The 18,396-nt window shown below is 40.1% G+C and overlaps 1 protein-coding gene and 1 non-coding gene across 7 annotated transcripts in view; one reads left to right on the top strand and one right to left on the bottom strand.

Annotated features, from left to right (window-relative positions):
* The window catches only part of Apba1 (amyloid beta precursor protein binding family A member 1), a 205,104-nt gene that overhangs the window by 28,136 nt on the left and 158,572 nt on the right, over positions 1 to 18,396 (top strand). The gene's annotated exons all lie outside the window — the stretch shown is intronic.
* Positions 8,106 to 8,233, bottom strand: LOC141415967 (small nucleolar RNA SNORA69). Its single transcript, XR_012440909.1, has one exon. It is a non-coding gene; the product is annotated as a small nucleolar RNA SNORA69 (small nucleolar RNA).

Here is an 18,396-nt window from a genome sequence, read left to right as displayed (position 1 = left end):
ACAGATATTTTACTTCTTCCGTCTTACTTTTTTTTCTTGTCTTATATACTGGCTAAGACCATCAGTATTGAAGTGGTGAAAAAAGTGGTCATTCACTAATAAGTATGGTATTAACTTTAGGATTTTTTTCAGGGTTTTTATTGTTGTTTTGTTTGTTTTTGTAGCTGCCCTATGTCAAGGGGATTCTATTCTTAGTTTTCTGAGAGGTTTTATTATGAATGGGTGTTGATTTTTGTGAGATGCTTTTTCTGCATGTATTAAGGTGATTATATGGCTTTTTTTTTTTACTAGTTATATAGCTTTAGGCAAGTTACTTCTACTCATCCAAGAAATAAGGAAAATAATACCTGTTCCTATGATTATTATGTAATGTAGATAATATTCAGCATAGAATCTGACATTTGGTAAGAAATTTTAAAAAGTTGATTCATCATAATAGTGTCATATACATTAATTTTTTCAAATTTCCAAATATAAATTTATATCATTACTCAAGCTTTTACAAATTATATGATTCCCAACAATTCTAAGTTTCTCCCAGGGGATTCTTGTGCACCAGATGAGCATTTCCAAATTTGTTTTATTGCCCAAATATGAGCACTCATACTGCTTTGGGATTTCTCAATCAAAACAGTCTGTTTTATAAAATTTTAACTTGTTTACATATGCATATAGGATTTGTATGTGTGTGTGATGGTTTTAGGAGCTATACATATATATATTATATATTAATATATATAATATATTATTATAATAATATACAATTATTATATATTAATAATGTATAATTATTATTATATGTATAATATAATGCAAAATAAATTAACATATCAATTCTGGATAAAGCTTGTTTTCATTCATATTTTTTGAGTTTGCTCTTCCCTTTGCAACTTATTTGCTAGAAAAAAACTAACTGATTTTCCTATAGGATGTCCTTTAGTCAGGATTTTGTTGAGTTGACTATAGTATCATTTACTATACCCCCGTTCTCTGCATTTTATATAAATTGGTAGACAGATCTAGAAACCTCATTGGATTTCATTTTTATTATTTTTGGTGAGATAATTCCATAATTTTTTTCTGCTTGTGTTAATTTATTGGAGATTTTTAAAAATGTTGCCATTCTAATTTTACTATTCCCTCATTAATTATTTGGACTTCCATAAAGAAAAATTTCTTCTTGACAATCATCTAGTTACTCTGAAGTGTAAATCATACTAGCAAGGCAGAAGGAGTGCTTGATCTTTCTCTTTGTTTACCAATTTTCAAAAAAGAATTTACTTCGTTCACATTCTCCAGAAATAACCAGTGAACAGGGGAAGTTTTTATTGTGATTGTTGACTTTCATGCCAGGAGTTTAAATACACTTAATGTGTTTTCGTCCATTTCAGTTTGGCCAGTAGAAGCCTATTAATGTTGGCTCCTGAGTCCTTTTGACATACTCCTAATAGCCTATGATGGCTCCCTGGCTTCTGGTGTGGTAAGATGTTCCAGTTCCATCTTCTAATGAAGCAGAAGCTTCAGACCAGAATCAGCCACTTCCTCTCAAAACTCCTGTTCCTCTTAGTAAGAAATAGTATGCTAAACCAATTTAATGGGCAGAGTTTTTAAAAGATAAAATTCATTACAAGTTCATTCCAATCTTTCCCCTTCAAATTCAATGCAACAGGGTTACAACACTTGAAAAAGAAAAGTTCACAACCTCCAGGAGCGTCAGGCTGCAGTTGAGAATAGATAAGTGAAAACAGTGCAAACTGTCCCTTCAAAAGAGAAGGTTTTATTTATATTTAGAACTAATAAAATAATTTAGTGTAAGTGATTGGAGCAGAGATTAGAATTATGATAGAAACCAAAACCTATACTTGTTCTTTTACAATTCTAGGGTCCCTGAGGATGGGTCATGGGCCCTCCAGTTTGAGAAGCCCCATCTCAGCCCAGTTCCATGCTATTTTCTTGCAACTTCATTGAAGTTTATTCCTTGTATGTTTTTTCATTAGCCTTCCAAATGTAGGTATGTGAAAGTAAAATCTTTCATTTTTTTGCTTAGACACCAAGCTTATCTTTTTCTTAGTACATATTTGATGTCACTTTTAATCACTTCTGAGTTCTTGAAACCTGGATGATGCTTTAAATAATTTAAGTGTGTGCACATGTACACATGCACACGCCAACCAGTTCTTTAATCCATACACATAAAGGAAGAGAGGGCCGGGACAAGGGATTCACTAGTCACATTACAAAGAATTCACTTGGGTGTTTTATCCATAAAGCCAGACCCCCCCCCCCAGTGCATTTGCAATATGATTGTCTGTTCAAAAATCTGATTTGTATACAGCAATTCAGCAACAGATCTCTCAAGTAAACAAAATTACAGCTCATCAGTTGTATTTTGGAAGCAGTGACACCATTTTTGAAGATTGCTGATGCTGCTCACTGTGGACTGTGCAAGAAGGCATTCAACATTATGTGCCACAATTAAAGAAACTGGCCTGGCTTTCCTGATTTTTCCTCCTTTTTCCATCTTGTATGTCCTGCCTCTCCTTTTCTAATATTGAATATCCCCAGTCTGGTCCAATGTTTAGACATTATTCATCTTTTACTAGCATTTATTGTTAGTAGTACTGATTTTAATAATACGAAGCATTTTTGAAGCTCTTATGCTGTAGTACTTTGCCGTTATGTGTTTTGCATCCACATTAAATAGACAGAAAGCATTGTACAAGACAGTTTCTCTTCATTGGAACTTAACAGAACTGCTTCTTAGCCTGGGTCTGCTGTAGCTTGGTATTAAAACGTGCTTTGTCCATTTTATTTTCTTGGGCTGGCTGTCACTAAAGCAGCCCACAGACATTTATTGAGTAATTGACTCATATACCTTATGACCTTCCTCTTTCCTCTCTCCTGCCAACGTCACCATTGCTGAACCCAACCAGAAGCCAAGGAATAAGGTAGCCCATTTATTAATGGCCAGCCTTCTGGAACTCAGAATAGAAGGATAGCGGTTGATACAGACAGGCAAATGGAAAATATCCAACCACATCTACTTCCTATAACGTATGTACATGGGAGTGTTTTATATAGGAAAATGGCGAGTGTGAACAAGTAATTCAGATATAGGATTTCAAATCACTGTGGAATCACTTTGGAAGCATGAGCTCCAATGGTAGTTGGGCCGATAGCAGTCATTGTCACCAGTGTTGTCACCTTCATGTTTATTGGGAACTTACTTTGTGCCAGGTATAAATCTAAATATTTCATCTGATGGCAGAGTGGCTTAAGTGGTAAAGTGCCTGCCTAAGCAAGCGTGAGGCTCTGAGTTAAAACCCCAGTACCAGAAAAAAGAAAAAAAATTCATTTATATGAACTCATTTAATTATCAAAACAATCCCATGTGAGAGAGACTTTAATTAGTCCCCTATTCCACTTGAGGAGGCTGAAACACGGGGAGCCTAGGTCCTCTCCCTCACGTGAGGTAGGCAAGACTGAAATCCAGGCTCAAGAGCCGTGCTCTTCCCGATCCTATGACTCTCACTTAAAGGAAAAGCACGTAAAATACATTTGAGGGCGATGTTGGGGAGTTCAGTAACATTTACTGTTTACTTTCATTGATAATTAGATAGTTTAAGAGGTTTAATTAAGAATTTTAGATTAGGTTTATAAGGCACAGAAAGCTAATTTGATTGTGGGTCATTAACAAGGTCTCCACCCAGAGCAGTTTAATGATAGCTTTTTCTTCCTCCCTTTACTGTTATTTTTCTTTCCTCTGTTACTCAGACAAAAGATGCTTTTTCTGAGCCTCTGGAAGACATGGACAACAGAATACCATCTACTAGGTGTTAGGCATTGGCTGGTGACCTTGAGACGTATCCTTATTTAATCTTTGTAATGGCCTTGCAAGGTAGCTATTTTATAGATGGGAAGGCCTGGTCCTGGAAGCAGGGTGTGTCTCCATGCCATGAAGTTAGAAAGCATAGCCCAGGCAGGTGCTTATCATCTCCATCAGTGTGCCTCTGCAGACTAAGTCAGTTGTCTTGGGCCAGGATCAGTAAGGCTGTTGAATGAGTCTTCAGTTAACCAAAGCACCTAAGTATTTTTTCACATGAACACCTGCATTTATTAAAAAAAAAAAAAAGAGGGGGTGGATCATTCCCAAAAAAGGAACTGGGGAAAGCCAAAAACAGCAGGAGAAAATTGGAATGACTATGATGTCACGGAAAAAAGAAGGCATGACTGGAAAGCAAGGGTGGTCATCTGTGCCAAAGGCAGTAGAAAGTCAGACGAGTGAAGGACAAGTGTCCTTTGCATTTGGACATGTAGAGAGCATTGGTGACTTTCATGAGAAGCTCTGGGTGGGGATCTGATGAGAAGGAAATGAAGACTTCATGGAACTGTCTAGAACATCAACATCTGTAAAAACACCAGCTATGCATTCTGGCTCTGTTTTATGTAACTTGTCACATCATTATGCAATGACATTATGTCTGTTTTTACTTCATAAAAATTCTGTCTTGTTTTTTGTTTGTGTGTTTATTTGTTTTGAGACAGAGTCTCATCTCCTTATGTTGTCCAGGTTGGCCTTGAACTTGGGATTCTTCTGCCTCTGCCTCCTGAGTGCTGGAGTTACAGGGTGTACCACCATGTCCAGCTTGTGCAAACTCTTAATGCTTGCACAAGATGCTTAATAAATGCTATTAAAAATTAAGCTTAATCAGCAGTAGAAAGAACCTATTTTAGAAGCTATTTACATCTGTAGCATATAGCATGTTTATTATGAGGAGTGGGATAACATTAATATCTGGTGTGTAACCATTGTAGGACATAAAACTTCAACTAAGAAATAAATCCTCCAAATATTTGCTAGATAATCCTGTCTTGATCACACACTCGATTATTGAATAAGTGGCAGACAGGACTGACAGAATCCTGAACATGCACTGAATGTGTTTAAAAGTTAGAATTTAGAGTGGGGGTGTGGCTCAAACACTTGGCCTAGCGAGCACTACCCCAAGTTCAATCCTCTATCCCACCACCCCAAAAAAGTTAAAATTAGTTTTAATTCAGACTTTAGTTTCCCTTATTATAGGGGTCACATGTTCTGACGTTACCTTTGATGTAATTTCTGCAAGAATATTTATGTAGTAGTCAGCCAGTCTTTAAAAAGTTATGAAGAAGTTGTTGAAAGTCTAAGAAATATAAGAATTGACATAGGAGTAGATTGACACAGAAAGCATCACAACTCTGTAAAAAGGCTTTCAAGGTAGAAAGTCACATGAAACATTTTTTTCTTTTTCATTTGCTTTGTTCAAGAACTATTATATGGGCTCACAGGTATGGAGATTTAATGGAAACTTATTTGAAAAACATTAGCTATAGGCAGATGAAGACAAGTCAATTGTCTCTCACTGTATTGCATTTCCAGTAATTTTAAGTAAAACTATTTAGAAGTTTCCTGTAGAGTATAATAAGATTTAGAACATGTCACTATGGCTATTATTTTTCATTATCTGCTTAATAAGTTCCTCTGGCTAATAAGCTTTCCATCATAGAACTCAGAATATCTAAAACGCTAATAGACATCCTTTGGAATGGTTGCCACGGTGCTCAGCTGGTTCTGTCTGAGTGTTTCTTCCTATGACTAGTTACAGAAGAGATGGGTTGGCAAAGAATTCTTCAGCCAGGCTTAGGCTGACACTGACTCACTTTCAGGCTGAGCAGAGAAGGACCCTCGTTTCTTCTTTCAGTATATTAGTTTTCTGTTTCTGCACAGCAGATTACCACAGAGTCAGCATCTTAGAACAGTATGCATTTCTTATCTCACAGTTGCCATGAGACAGAAGTCTGGAAATGAACCATGGTTTCACAAGACTGTAATCAAGGTATCCATTGGACTGCATTTGAATATGCAGGCTTGACTGGGGATGAATCTGCTTCCATGCTCATTCAAGTTGTTGGGAGAATTTATTTTCTTGAGGCTGTGACCAAGGACTCAGCTTTTTGCTAGGTATAGCCTGGGGTCCACCCACAGCTCTTTGTTATATGGGCTTCTCAACATGGCTATTTATGTCATTGAGCCAGCAAGAAGACCCTCACTCCAGCCCACTAAACCAGAGTCTGATGTAGTAATTACCAGACCAACATCCTAACACCTTCGCTTGTTCCTTTTATCAGAAACAAGTCACAGGTCACACTGAAAGAGCAGAGATTATACAAAGTTGTGAAGAGGAATAGTGGGGGTGTTTGGGGTCACCTTAGGTCAGTTCTCCATGCTCAGGTATCTCATCACCGCCACCCCACTACCACCACCACCAGTGTTTTTGTCACATCGTATCTTTTGGAAAGTAAATAGTGACAAAAGATAGAGGGTATTTGGTCTCATTTTCTCCTAATTGTGGGACTTAAATTGTGTTTCATTCTCAAGCTGCTTTCCATGTCCTGGGAACCCTTATGGTTACTCTGGGTGTGGGAAAGGAACCCTTGAGGATATTGGAGGGAAACCAGAGACTGCTCTTGAGGAAGGAGAAATTTGGTTCCAGATTTGGGATAGCTGTCATCTGTGTTTCATGTGACATTAACAGCATTTCTACTAATTTCTCATTATGTCACCCAGGGAAGCCATTTAAGATATAACAACAAATTGACACCCAGAAGGCACACACACTGTTGAAGGAATCCAACAGTCAGGGAGGGAGCTGGTCCAGATGAACCAGTGAGCATGGCCCACCCACAAATTATGTGCTCTTTTGCTATAAAATTAGAAAGCAAACTGGCCCCTTCCATACAGGCCGGTTAAGGAAGGCTGTATCCTCCAGAGATCTAGTTAATGGAAAGAAATGTTTTTCAGAATCTGAGTGAGAGAGGCGAGAGAGAAGGAAAAATAAAAAACCCTAGGGTGAATGAATCTCATTGCATTGAACTATAATGACCCTAAAGACAGTGTTATTCAATAACCATAAAGAAAAGAAGCAAAAAGAAAAATAGTAGTGAGCCTCCACAATTTTTAAAAAATAAAAATTTTGATATATTTTATAATTCTTCTCTTCCATTTTGAGAGCTCATACTTTGTAATTATTGTGTAGCATGTTTCTGTTTATATTCTTACTAATGACTTGCTTTTAAAGTGCTTTAAGAAATGCCCACAGAGCACATTAGTTTTATTCAGAATAAAGTATAGGTCAGTAATTTGTTGCTTTGTATGAAGGGTTTTGAATAGTGAATAGAAGGTACTTTTAAACAATGACAGCCAGAATTACTGAGGTAGAAATCTACAAAAGTAAAGGCCTTATTTAAAATAATAATTCTGAATTTATCCAAAGATTTTTTTCCCCATAAGGGCTGTTTTTCTCCCACTGGCCTCAGGATTATAAGCTTTGGGGACTCACTGGCTGGCAGTCATAGGTAAATAAATATGAAGAGAGATGCCACTGGCTTTTATGGATAGCAATATGCCTTAGGACCTGAGCATAAAATTCTAATATTTCTTTCTCTTCTTAGATTTGGAAAGCTTATGTTCCAATTCTATCCTCTTTGAGAGGTTTGGCCAAATCTTAAGGAGTAAATTCATACAAATAGACAGAGTGGCAGGTGCCTCTCAGAAACCTGCTAGCCAATAGGAAGGCAGCACATTTCACGTTTCCAAGTCTGTATTTCCAGAAGATTCTTGTTCATTTATTACTTTAGTTTATGGCACACTCTTACTCCCTTGTGTGTTAAATTAAAATTCACAACTCCTAGTACTGAATGGGACAGGGATTACATATTAAAATGGAAAACTATTGATTCAAATTTTACTTATTGTTTCTTCACTGTTGACTTTTCTATATAATTCTTAGATTCCAAACCAACTAAACGGAAAGCTATCTAAATGGTAGGAGGTTTGGTCTGTTGGTTCGTTGGCAGTACTGAGGTTTGAACTCAGGTCCTTGTGCTTGAGAAGCAGGTGCTGTGCCACTTGACCCAAATCCCTGGCAATATCATTCTTTAATAGCACACAAATAGCTTCTAATATACAGTTTTTTAAAAAAAAACCCAGTTTATTGCCATGAAATATAAAGACATTTATGATCAAAATCTGAGCCAGTACAGTTTCTCTTACTGTTTTTTCTCTGAATTATCCCCATCAAACTGTCATGATTTTATCCTCATAAAAGCAAAACTCAAACACAATCAGTGTGACTTTTCAGCAGGATAATGGCAGTACTTCCACAAAACAAAGCACTGTAATTGTACCTGCTACAGTTGCTCTTACTTTGTGGTAAATGCTGGTCTTCTGCATAACCACCACCATCACCATATGTGTGCTGCTCTTACTGCCCTTACAAGCTGGTAAGCCATATTTAGAATCTACTAGTCACGAAAAATACACATCTCATGTAAATGCTTGAATAAAATTTTCATATGAACTGTAGTTAACGAATTGCTTTTGCCTAGATGTAGACTAACACTGAAATGGTATAATGTTTGGGTCTCCCCCTATATCCAAGTTAAACCCCTTACTGCAACTCACATAAAACCTTTCCAGATGACCAGGGTAGCATTGGATCTACTGCCCCAATAATGTACTTAAGAATTAATCTTCTGAATTTGTTCCTAGAGAGTAATTTAGGCCATGGTGAAATTCAAGCCCAGTGACATATGTTGTTCTCTTGCCCATTCAAGTTGATGGCTGTGCACAGAGTCAAAACCTCTCAGGGTTACTGGGATATTTTTTAGACTTTAGTAACATTTCTCTGATAATAACATGGTTCATTTTACAAAGAACAAATAAAAATTTTGAATTAATTAAGTTAGCTCCTGCAGAGGACAGTGATTTAAACTAATTGCATCTGTGAGTGACACATCTCTGAGCCTAATTAATGCTTGAGCCCTAAAATTTCTTCACGATTTAACATTCATCTTTAGTGTTTCTCTTGTTCACAGATTCTACAGATGTCTGTGGGCTAACTACGTGCCAGGACAGTTTTGGACTGGGGATGCGGCTATGGTCGACAGAGACAAGTTTCCTGTTCATATAGAGCTCACATTCCATTTAAGGAAGAAGATGGTAAACAAGAGTATAGATATCAAGAAAACTATCAGCTGGAGATAAGTCCCATGCAGAGAATTAATTAGGGCATCATGATAAAGAGGAATGGGACAAATATTTTAAAATTGGGAAGGTCTCACTGAAAAACAGAGACTTTGAATAGGATTCAGTGTGTGAAAGAGCAACCCTGGGAAAGATGGGGGATGGGGAAAGACATTCCAGAAGTCAAGGCTGGTTCATGCCTGATGTGTCAAAGGATAGGGGGAAGGCTTTTGTGGCCACCGTGTAGCAGGAAAGGGAAAGTGGTCCAAAATAAAGGCCAGGTTGTGCAGAGCCTTCTATGTCAAGGAAAGGAATGTGAGTTTATTTTAAGCACATATAGAGCCCAAAGATGCCCAGATGTCAGCTCCATGAAGGCAGCCTAGAGGCTAGAAACCTGGGAGAGGCTGTGACTCGGTTGCTTTTTCCAGTTCCCTATCTGTAACAAAGCCTGGCTCTGACCTATTTTTTCTTCTCTAAGAGGAAGAGAAACCTGGAAAAATATGTGCTAGTTTGACAGTGGGGAAGGAGAACTTTTGCTGTCTTGTTGATATCTATCCAAACTCAACTTCATCTCTGCATTTGTGAAAACTTAAGCTGTAAATTATGCTTTGCTTTTTAAGTTCCTTGCTCAAGAACCAAGTTTTGGTCATGCTGTTTGAAAGACTGATGTAATTTCTTGGAAATTTATCTTCAGTGGATTGATTTCTAAAACTCAGAGCACATTTAGTCTTCAGACCGGGCAGGTATACCTCAGGTGAAAGTGTGAACCTGGACCTTTTGACCTGCTGGGCATCTCACCAGAGCTCTGTGGGACAGCAGCAGGGACTGAGCAAGGGCCTCTTGGCTCTCACAGAAAAACGCTCTTTGTGTGCACTTTGAAAATACTAGGAATTAAATATTATTGGAAATAGAAAAATGGTTTCAAAACTGAATGTGTTTTTCATCTGGGATCTCGGTTTGGTCTGAGCAAATTGTTTGGCACTGTAAGAATGATCATTATTGACTCTGTAAGGGTGTGGGTGTTTTAATCTTCAGCACACCCCCATCCATCCTTATGCATTCTGGTCTTACACATTCTGGTCACCCATTCAAAAGTCACTGGATTATAAATTCATACTGTTCTTTATTAAATGTAAAGAATGTTGAGTTTCACTGAAAACTGACCCCGGCTGCCCAGATTCTAATTTGGGTCTCTGGAAACTTTTAATTTCATATCCGGAGTCCCTCATAAAGCAGTTTGCCAATGTCTTCTAAATATAGCTTGGAAAGGAGTACAAATGGAAAAAAATGGAGTGCAGTGATTTATGTTTTACATTTTATGTTGCTTTCCATTTCTAAAAATGCATCCACACCTACCTCATGTATACCCATGTGTGAGAGAGATTCCAACAAAAGATCGTCAGATATTCTGTGTGAGAGGTATTGCCACACACCAGGGGAGAATCAGACTTTAAAGTGACCTACTCAAGGTCACAAGCCAAACCAAAAGTGTCCATCAGTTTTGTTTCAAACCTTGTGAAGGGTGTCAAATTGTGTTCCCCAGTGTTGGGGCTAATATCACGTGCCTCCAAACAGCTGGGGAGACTGTTAGAATGTAGGTTCCTAGGCCCCATCCCAAAACTCCTACAGAGAACGCTCCAGGTTTAGAGGCCAGGAGGCTGCATGTTAAAACCATCCCTCCCTAGCTGATTTTTATGTGGATTTAAGATGACAACATTTGGTGTAAAGAACCATTAGATCTGGACAGGGTCAGCCCTTGGCAAAATTGTGAGGCTAGGGAAGATTTTCTGTGATCTGTCCACCTCCTGATCTGAATCACGTTCTTCCTTCCATGACTGAAAGCTAGCTTCCTGCTGTCATTTATGAAGCTCCCTATGAGAAAAGGTGTGCAAAAGCTAAAAGTACCACTCCCCAACAGGACTTCTGCTTCTTAAGAGATTGATTCTTAAGGAAAGAAAGGAAAACTTACTAAAGAAGTGGAGGAGGCACATAGGAATAAGAAAATCAACCCCTACCCCCAGGGACCCAAAGGATCACCTTGTGGTCTATTTCATTGCAGCCTCCATCAGTTCTTGGTATAGAAAACCATAGCAAATAGAAACTCAGCAGAGGCAAAGCATTCCCGTACACACTGCACATTTGAAAGCAACTGTAGCTTGGTGGGGTAGGGTTTTTTTGGAGTGGGGTCCCTCTGAGTTGCTCTTGAACTTGCTATTTTGTAGACTTTTCAAGTACAATTTGGTCACTTGAGCCAAAGGTCATGTCAGACATTGGGCTATAGTGATAAAGCTTGGGCCTTATCTTTTCTGTTGGGACCCCTGGCTGAGCCAAGGGAATGGACACTTGAGTCATGAAGTCATTGTTGCAGATTCTGTTGCTGCCTGTGCTAATCACAAAGACAACACATGCCGTTTCTATGGGCTGTGACTGCCAAAACCACAGCTGACAATGAGCTACTTTCCAAACACTAGAAGGTTTTGAAGTCAAGAAATCATGCTTCCTCTTCCTATGGAAAATTCTAGAGAGAGATCTTTAGCTAAGCAAGGATTTAGGATAGATTATTCTTGGACATATAGAACAATATATTGCAAGAAGATTCCCAAAGGCTACTCCGATTAAAAAAGAATAAAAACAAGATTTGTTTAATTTGCACTGACCTTAGATGATCTTGTTACTGAATGTCCCCTCACTGGACAGAAACATCGTTCAATAGCACTTATCTCTGCAAATGGAAGCAACTGTGAAACCTACCTACTCTTGGAAAGAAGTAGACACAGATATGCTCACATTTAGTCACCCTTGAACATTAAGCCTGTGATGCAGGATTCACTTCGTTGTTTCATTTTGACATGTGAGCTTTGCTCTGCTTCTCACTTAGAGACATGGGGAGAGTGAGTTACTCATGCTGGGCCTTAGAGTTATCATCTTTGACAGGAAGGGAATGTGTTGAATGAGTGTTTGAAAAATATGCATGTCAACCCAGATTCCTGGGACCCATCCCAGACCTACTGAGACACGTCTCAGAGTCTGGGTCCTGAGGAAATGTGGGTTTTTTTAAGCTCTCCGCATGATGCCGGTGCTACTAAGGTTTGGTGGCCATGTTATCTGGTGATCTTTAAGACTCTCTCTTGCTCTGATTGACTGGGAGGCAACATCTAGCCATGTGGTTGCCATGTGGTTGCCATGTGGTTACAGTAGAACATGGTTTGCTGCTAATCATAGCCACACATTGAGTTCCAATTAATTATTTCATTTCTGCCAAATGCCATGGTTTGTTCACGAGTAGAAAGCAGATTAATGATCATAAAACATTTGCTTAAGAAACCTGCTGAGCCTGTTTTACTCAGATTTTTCTTATTATATTCATGAAGAAGAGTTGTCATAGTGACCAGTACTCATTTAGTCTATGTGCCAGTTACTTGGTCTATATATGAACTCATCTTATTCTCACAACTGCTGTTGTGGAGTTTAGATGTGGAAGCTAGGGCGCAAAGAGAATAAAGAATGTGCTCAGGATCCCACAGTTAATACGTCGTGGGAGAGGACTTAATCCTTAACAGTCTGACTCAGGGGCCCAGGACTCAGCCTCTGTGCTACACAGTCTCTCTGGATAAGAGTTTGTCATTGGATTTTCTTCCAGAGTTCTAGGCTGGTTGACTGGAAGAGTGGTGGGATTATTCCAGACAGGTCAGGGAAAGATCCACTGAGCGAGTTTGACATATATTGTGGACATTGGCAAAAGCTGGGTCTCACACTCAGAAGAGGAAATGTTGCCAGAAGAGCATAGTGGAAAGATATCAGAAAGACATGGATGACATAGGTAAGGAGCAAAGTATAGAGTGCCAGAGGACCAAGGAGAGCAGTGTGGGCGTCGCCTCCCTCCTGATCCAGAGGAGCAAGGAGCCAGGTAAGGGCAAAGGAACAGTCAGAGAAGTGAGGGGAGAGCCAGAGGACTGCAGCTTCAAGATCCCAAGAGAACTTAGAGATTTTCTCCAATCAAAGTGAGATAAACAGAGACAAGTAGTCAGTGGAAAACTGGGGAGATGGTAGACTGAGGAACTACAACGTCATCAGTAGCTTTCAGAAAGGAATTCTAATGGTGTTGAAGTATGAGATAGTAAGGTAATAAAGTGATGCTAAAGTGCTATATTTAATTTCATTCATGAATTCTTACATGAGATGAGAATGGGGTTAACACTTTCATAGAATCCTACTGGCATCAAATGACTAGCTTTCCAGCTGTCAGCATCTTTCCAGCTTCATTGTCTTTAGCTAAACTGACTTTACTGCTGCTGATAACTACCACTGGGTGAGTGCTTATTTTGTGCTAATCATTGATCTTTACCACATGTCCAGTCCATCCCCATTTTACAGATCAGAAAACTGACTCAGAGGTTATCTAATTTGCCCAACACACATTTAGTTCAAGGTAGAGCCTAAATTGAACCTAAGCTCAGAGGCCTTTGAGGCAGTCCCTCCAGAGTACTGCCTCACCTAGCCACCTGTGATCTGCTGCAGGTTCAGGCTCCTCTTCACTGCCGGAGGCTCGTTGCTGTTTGTCTGTTCTGCAGCTCTATGTGGCCAGACTAGGGGACCCTGCACACACTAACACCTGACCCAGGTCATGGATTTGAACAACTGGAGTGGGGCCCTGCAACTGCTTTCTGACCCAGGTGTCTCCTTGCCAGCCACAGGAGGAAGAGGTGACATGCTGTCTTGCTTGCAGTCTCTAGGGACAGGCTCCTGTCTCACCACCATGCTGGGTACCACCCACTTTCTTATCATGTATCTTACATTATCTCATTATCTTGCGAAGACTGGTGATACCAATTTGCAAAGAAAAAGGGGGCAGAATTGATGTTAGACTTTGCCCTCAATTGAAAAGTAACTTTTAAAAAACCTACTAGGCCATCCTCAGAAGAAGTTGGAAGCTCCAACACTGACTGCCAGCCCTAATTTGGCAAGACAGGAAGAGGCAATGCTGGTAACTAGGACCTAGTTTTCCAGAAAACAGATGGGGCTTTGAGACCAAGATGTCAAGGGAAGACTGTTTCCACTTCACTATTTAATTGCTTGTTTTTGAGTGTTGGGAATCTTTTTTCCCCTAATGTTCTAGAGATTTCAGGTAACTTTTCACACAGAAACCCAGGATAAATTTTTTGTAATTTTCATAAGAAAATTTTGTTGTCTGTAAGCATGGAGTACAAAATTTTCCTGTTGATGTTAAGCAGAACCCACTATGTATGAGTCTGTGTGGCCTGTGTGGAGGACACTCATGTCCTCTGTCAACATGAGCAAATAGGTCAGGCCACATCCATTAAAATCCAGAATTTAAGAGATTGTTGTGCATCCGGCTCAGACTTTTTCATAAGGCAAGTTTTACTGTGTAAGCAGGCAAAATTTCATCTCTACTCAACAATCCATTCACAGGTGAGTGGTGAGGGAGTCAGTGTTTTAATAACCGAGTGATTTCTCTTGCACCCTTTGAGGTGATGATATTAATGATGTCTCGCCTTTGTGTGGCTCCTGATGGTTGGTATGGCCCTCTCATGCACGTTATTGCTTGAGCCTCGAAATATCCATGTGAAATAAACAGGAAGGAGAATAGAGATCCAGAGGGGTTAGACAAATCACACAAGGTCACACAGCTAGGAAATATTAGGACTGACATATCAAATGTATTTCTGAGTCTCATATTTCCTCATTTGCAGAGGTCTTTCCAGTTGCTTCAATAGTTCTCTCAGCCTTCTCAAATGACTATTGTGTAAACACTCAAAAAGTAATGCTTCTAAAGTGCTGTGCATGCTATGTGTTTTCATGAATGCAATTTATTTTATGACCTTTAAAATATATGTTTTCTTCTCTTCACCACTTGAATTCCTTGACAGTGGGAACTAAGGTTTAAATTTTCTTTGAATTCCCTCAAAATAACAAATACTGTGCTGGTTTCAATACATGTTGGCTGGTGGAGCTTTGTAGCCCACTATCTTGCTTAAATAAGAAGAAATAAAGGAAAAGAAAGGAAAGGTATTAGGCTCCTGCCACATGCAGAACACCTTGTGAGCTTCTCTACAAGTTACATCGTGGATGGCTTTTTGCACAGCCCATGGGGGGTGGACATTGTCGTCCCTGTTTTGGACACAGTAAGTGTGGAGAGGTTGAGCGACTTACCTAAGATCCCCCAGGTCACAGCTAGCAGGGTTAGGATGCAAACCCGGCTCTCTGGCTCCCGCACATTGATACCTTTTCTTCTGTGCAACATATCTTTGAAAACAAGGGCTGAAAATGTTTTGCCAAGAATTTTGTACAGAAAATCTTGCACCATAGGCTCTCTGCATTAGTGAATCCACTCTCAGCACGGTCCTCTCCAACCTGAGACATCGGTCCTGCTCTGGCCCATTATCATGCCCTGATTCTACTCAGGACAGCTCTTGTTCATAGCCCACGTGAGCTTCGAGGGAATATAACTGGTGGTCTTGGCTTCATTCTGTTTGTCTCTCCACAGAACCTCAGAATGTCTCATCTCCTTCCTTCTGCCAGTGCCTGCCTTTCCCTCCCTCTAGTGTCCCAGCGTTTAGCCACTGCAGCACCAGGGCAGGGTCTCCTGCACACAGCGAGAATGCACTAAATGCTGAGTGAAAGAAAGTGAGTCAAGAGAAGCTGAGTGTTTCCAAGACAGGCAGCTGTGCCAACCTAGCGGCTTATGTCATCAGCTTTTAAAGAGTCTGAGGCGGTTCAGAGATGCTCCCGAAGCGAGCATCTATGGCTGTGTGCCTGCTCCATTTCTATAACTCTGTACTGCAATGATGAGGCTGCAGATGATAAATATTCTGCTGTGTGCCACCATTACCCCACCCATACCTGAGGAAATATCACTATTCAGTCCTGGCACCTACTGGTCACACACAGCATTCCAGACAGACACTACCCAGCAATTACGGCTGACATTTAAAAAAATGTTTTTGCTCCTCCTCTGCTGCCATGCCTAGGGTGCATGCGTGCGTGTGTGTGTGTGTGTGTGTGTGTGTGTGTGTGTGTGTGTGGTGTACACACCCTCAGCAGTAGGGCATCAGAGCCCAGGGCTTTTACATTGCTACTGTGTGTCAGTAAACACCCAGACTCTTTTATCTTCTGATTGACAAGAAAGCAAGATTTAAAAGGCAGCACAGCAGCACAAGAAGTATGAATGTACTTAGTGCCACTGAATTGTGTACTCAAAACTCATGTTGATGGTAAATATTTTATTATGAATATCTTACGACTTTCTTAACAATAGTCTCAAATATTTGATCTTGACCAGGTACATGGCTGCATAGCAGGGGTGTGTAGAGGTTTGGAGGAGAGTGGAGACGTAGCCTGGTCCCCATTTGCTGTCTATAATATTCTCATATTCTCAACATTTGCCAGACCTATAGCAAACATCTGCATGATCTGGGATGAACTTATTAGTAAACTGGATTTCTGGCTCTTACAGTGGAGCTGTACAGGGAATAGTCAGTGAGTATTTGTTGATGATGGTGCAATACACACATTCTGCTAGGCTAGCCATTGTCCTGGTCTGCTTTGTGCAGCTATAACAAGAACAGCACAGAATGGGAAATGTATGAAGAACAGAAACTTATTTTTTCACAGTTCTGGAGGTGAGGACGTGTCCAAGGTCAAAGTGCAGGCATCTGGTGGGGCCTGCTTGCTCTACGACCAGGTACAAGGCTGAAGCGCAAAGGGGGTGAAGCTCTCCCAAACCCTTTTCCAAGGGTGCCTTGTCCTGCTCATGAGTGAGGAGCTTTCATGGCCAATGTATTCCTAAAGGCCCCCCCCTTTAATACTGCCACATTGGAAACACTTGAACTTCGGAGAGGACCTATTTAAACCATAAGAGCCATTATCCAGGACAGATATCATTAATTCTGTTTGTACACTGTGCTATCTTGGCAATGTGTAAGGCTTCTCTCCCATCTGACTTTTGGCTTATGTGAGCTAGCCAGTAGACTATGAATTATTTTTTTGGCAATAATAGAGTTTGAATTCAGAGCCTCCCACATGCAAGGCGATTGCTCTATCAATGAACTACATCCCCAGACCTTTTTTATTTTATTCTGTTTTTTGGTGGGACTGGAGTTTAAGCTCAGGTCTCCATGCTCTGCTTAAGCCACACTTCCAGTCCATTTTGCTATGTTTAATTTGGAGATGGGTTCTTGTGAACTATTTGCCCTGACTGACTTCGAATTGCAATCCTCCTGATCTCAGTCTCCCAAGCAGCTAGCTTACGGGGGCATGAGCCATCAGCACCCAGCCCAAGCCCCTTTTAAAAAAATTTTTTATTTTGAGATAGGGTCTCACTAAATTGCCCAGGCTGGCCTAGAATTCACAATCACCTGCCCCAGCCTTCCAAGTAGCTGGAATTACAGACATGTGCTATCATATCTCACAAGACCATATGTCTTATGCTTCTTTTTTGTTTTATTTGTTTATTTGTCTGCAATGCTGGGGAGCAAATCCCTGGTCTTGTGCATGCTAGGAAAGCACTCTAGCACTGAGCTATATCCCTGTCACTTACACTTCTTTCATTCTGCATCATTTCCTCACTCTTCTCCCCAGTGCAATGCCCATCAGGAATTAGAATAAGCAGTTTTGTGAAGTATTGAGTGAGCAGTGCCTAGTCCAGTCCATCACACACAGTACACAGTTGTTGGCTAAACTGATACTTTAGATTAAAAGCAGATCCTGTACCATGTTAAGCATCACCCACTTGCACATAATAAGACCTAATTAAACACTAGTGATTGTAATTAGATTATATCTGGAAAAAATATAAGAGATAACAAGGTAGCACACCAGTGGCAAAAAGCCACAACTACTGTGGAGGAGGAGCAGGAAGAGATGGACACATCAGAAAATTGGGGCTCTCTGTTGGGAAAGTAACTTGATGAGACTATGAGCAAAGCCAAGTTCTCATTATGGGTGCTCTTTGATTTGATTTGCTTTAGGTAATTGCATGTAATTACTATCTATGTCTTTTTCAACACTTCTAAGGAGGACAAGAGGACCCAAAGGGGGCCTCTTGAAGATAACGGTGTTTCTAAATGTTCCTTTGTGCCTCTTTTCCTGTGTATGTTGAAGCAGCATGTCAGAAATTCTGTGTTTAAGGGGGCCAGTGTCTTAAATAAATAAGACTTGTCCAAGCAGTGATCTCTCTTCCCAGACTGTCATCGTTCTTCAGCTCTCAATTTTGTTTTTAGTTCTTTTGGAACCTGAGTAATAGTATTGGGGATTGGTTATAATTCTGCACCCTGTTCCATCTAGTCTCCTTTCCTTTGGAGCAATTTAATGGT

Source organism: Castor canadensis, chromosome 13, assembly GCF_047511655.1.
Source record: "Castor canadensis chromosome 13, mCasCan1.hap1v2, whole genome shotgun sequence".
In the NCBI taxonomy this organism is placed as follows: Eukaryota; Metazoa; Chordata; class Mammalia; order Rodentia; family Castoridae; genus Castor; species Castor canadensis.
The sequence above is the reverse complement of the archived record's forward strand: the minus strand, read 5'-3'. Positions and strand labels throughout refer to the sequence as shown.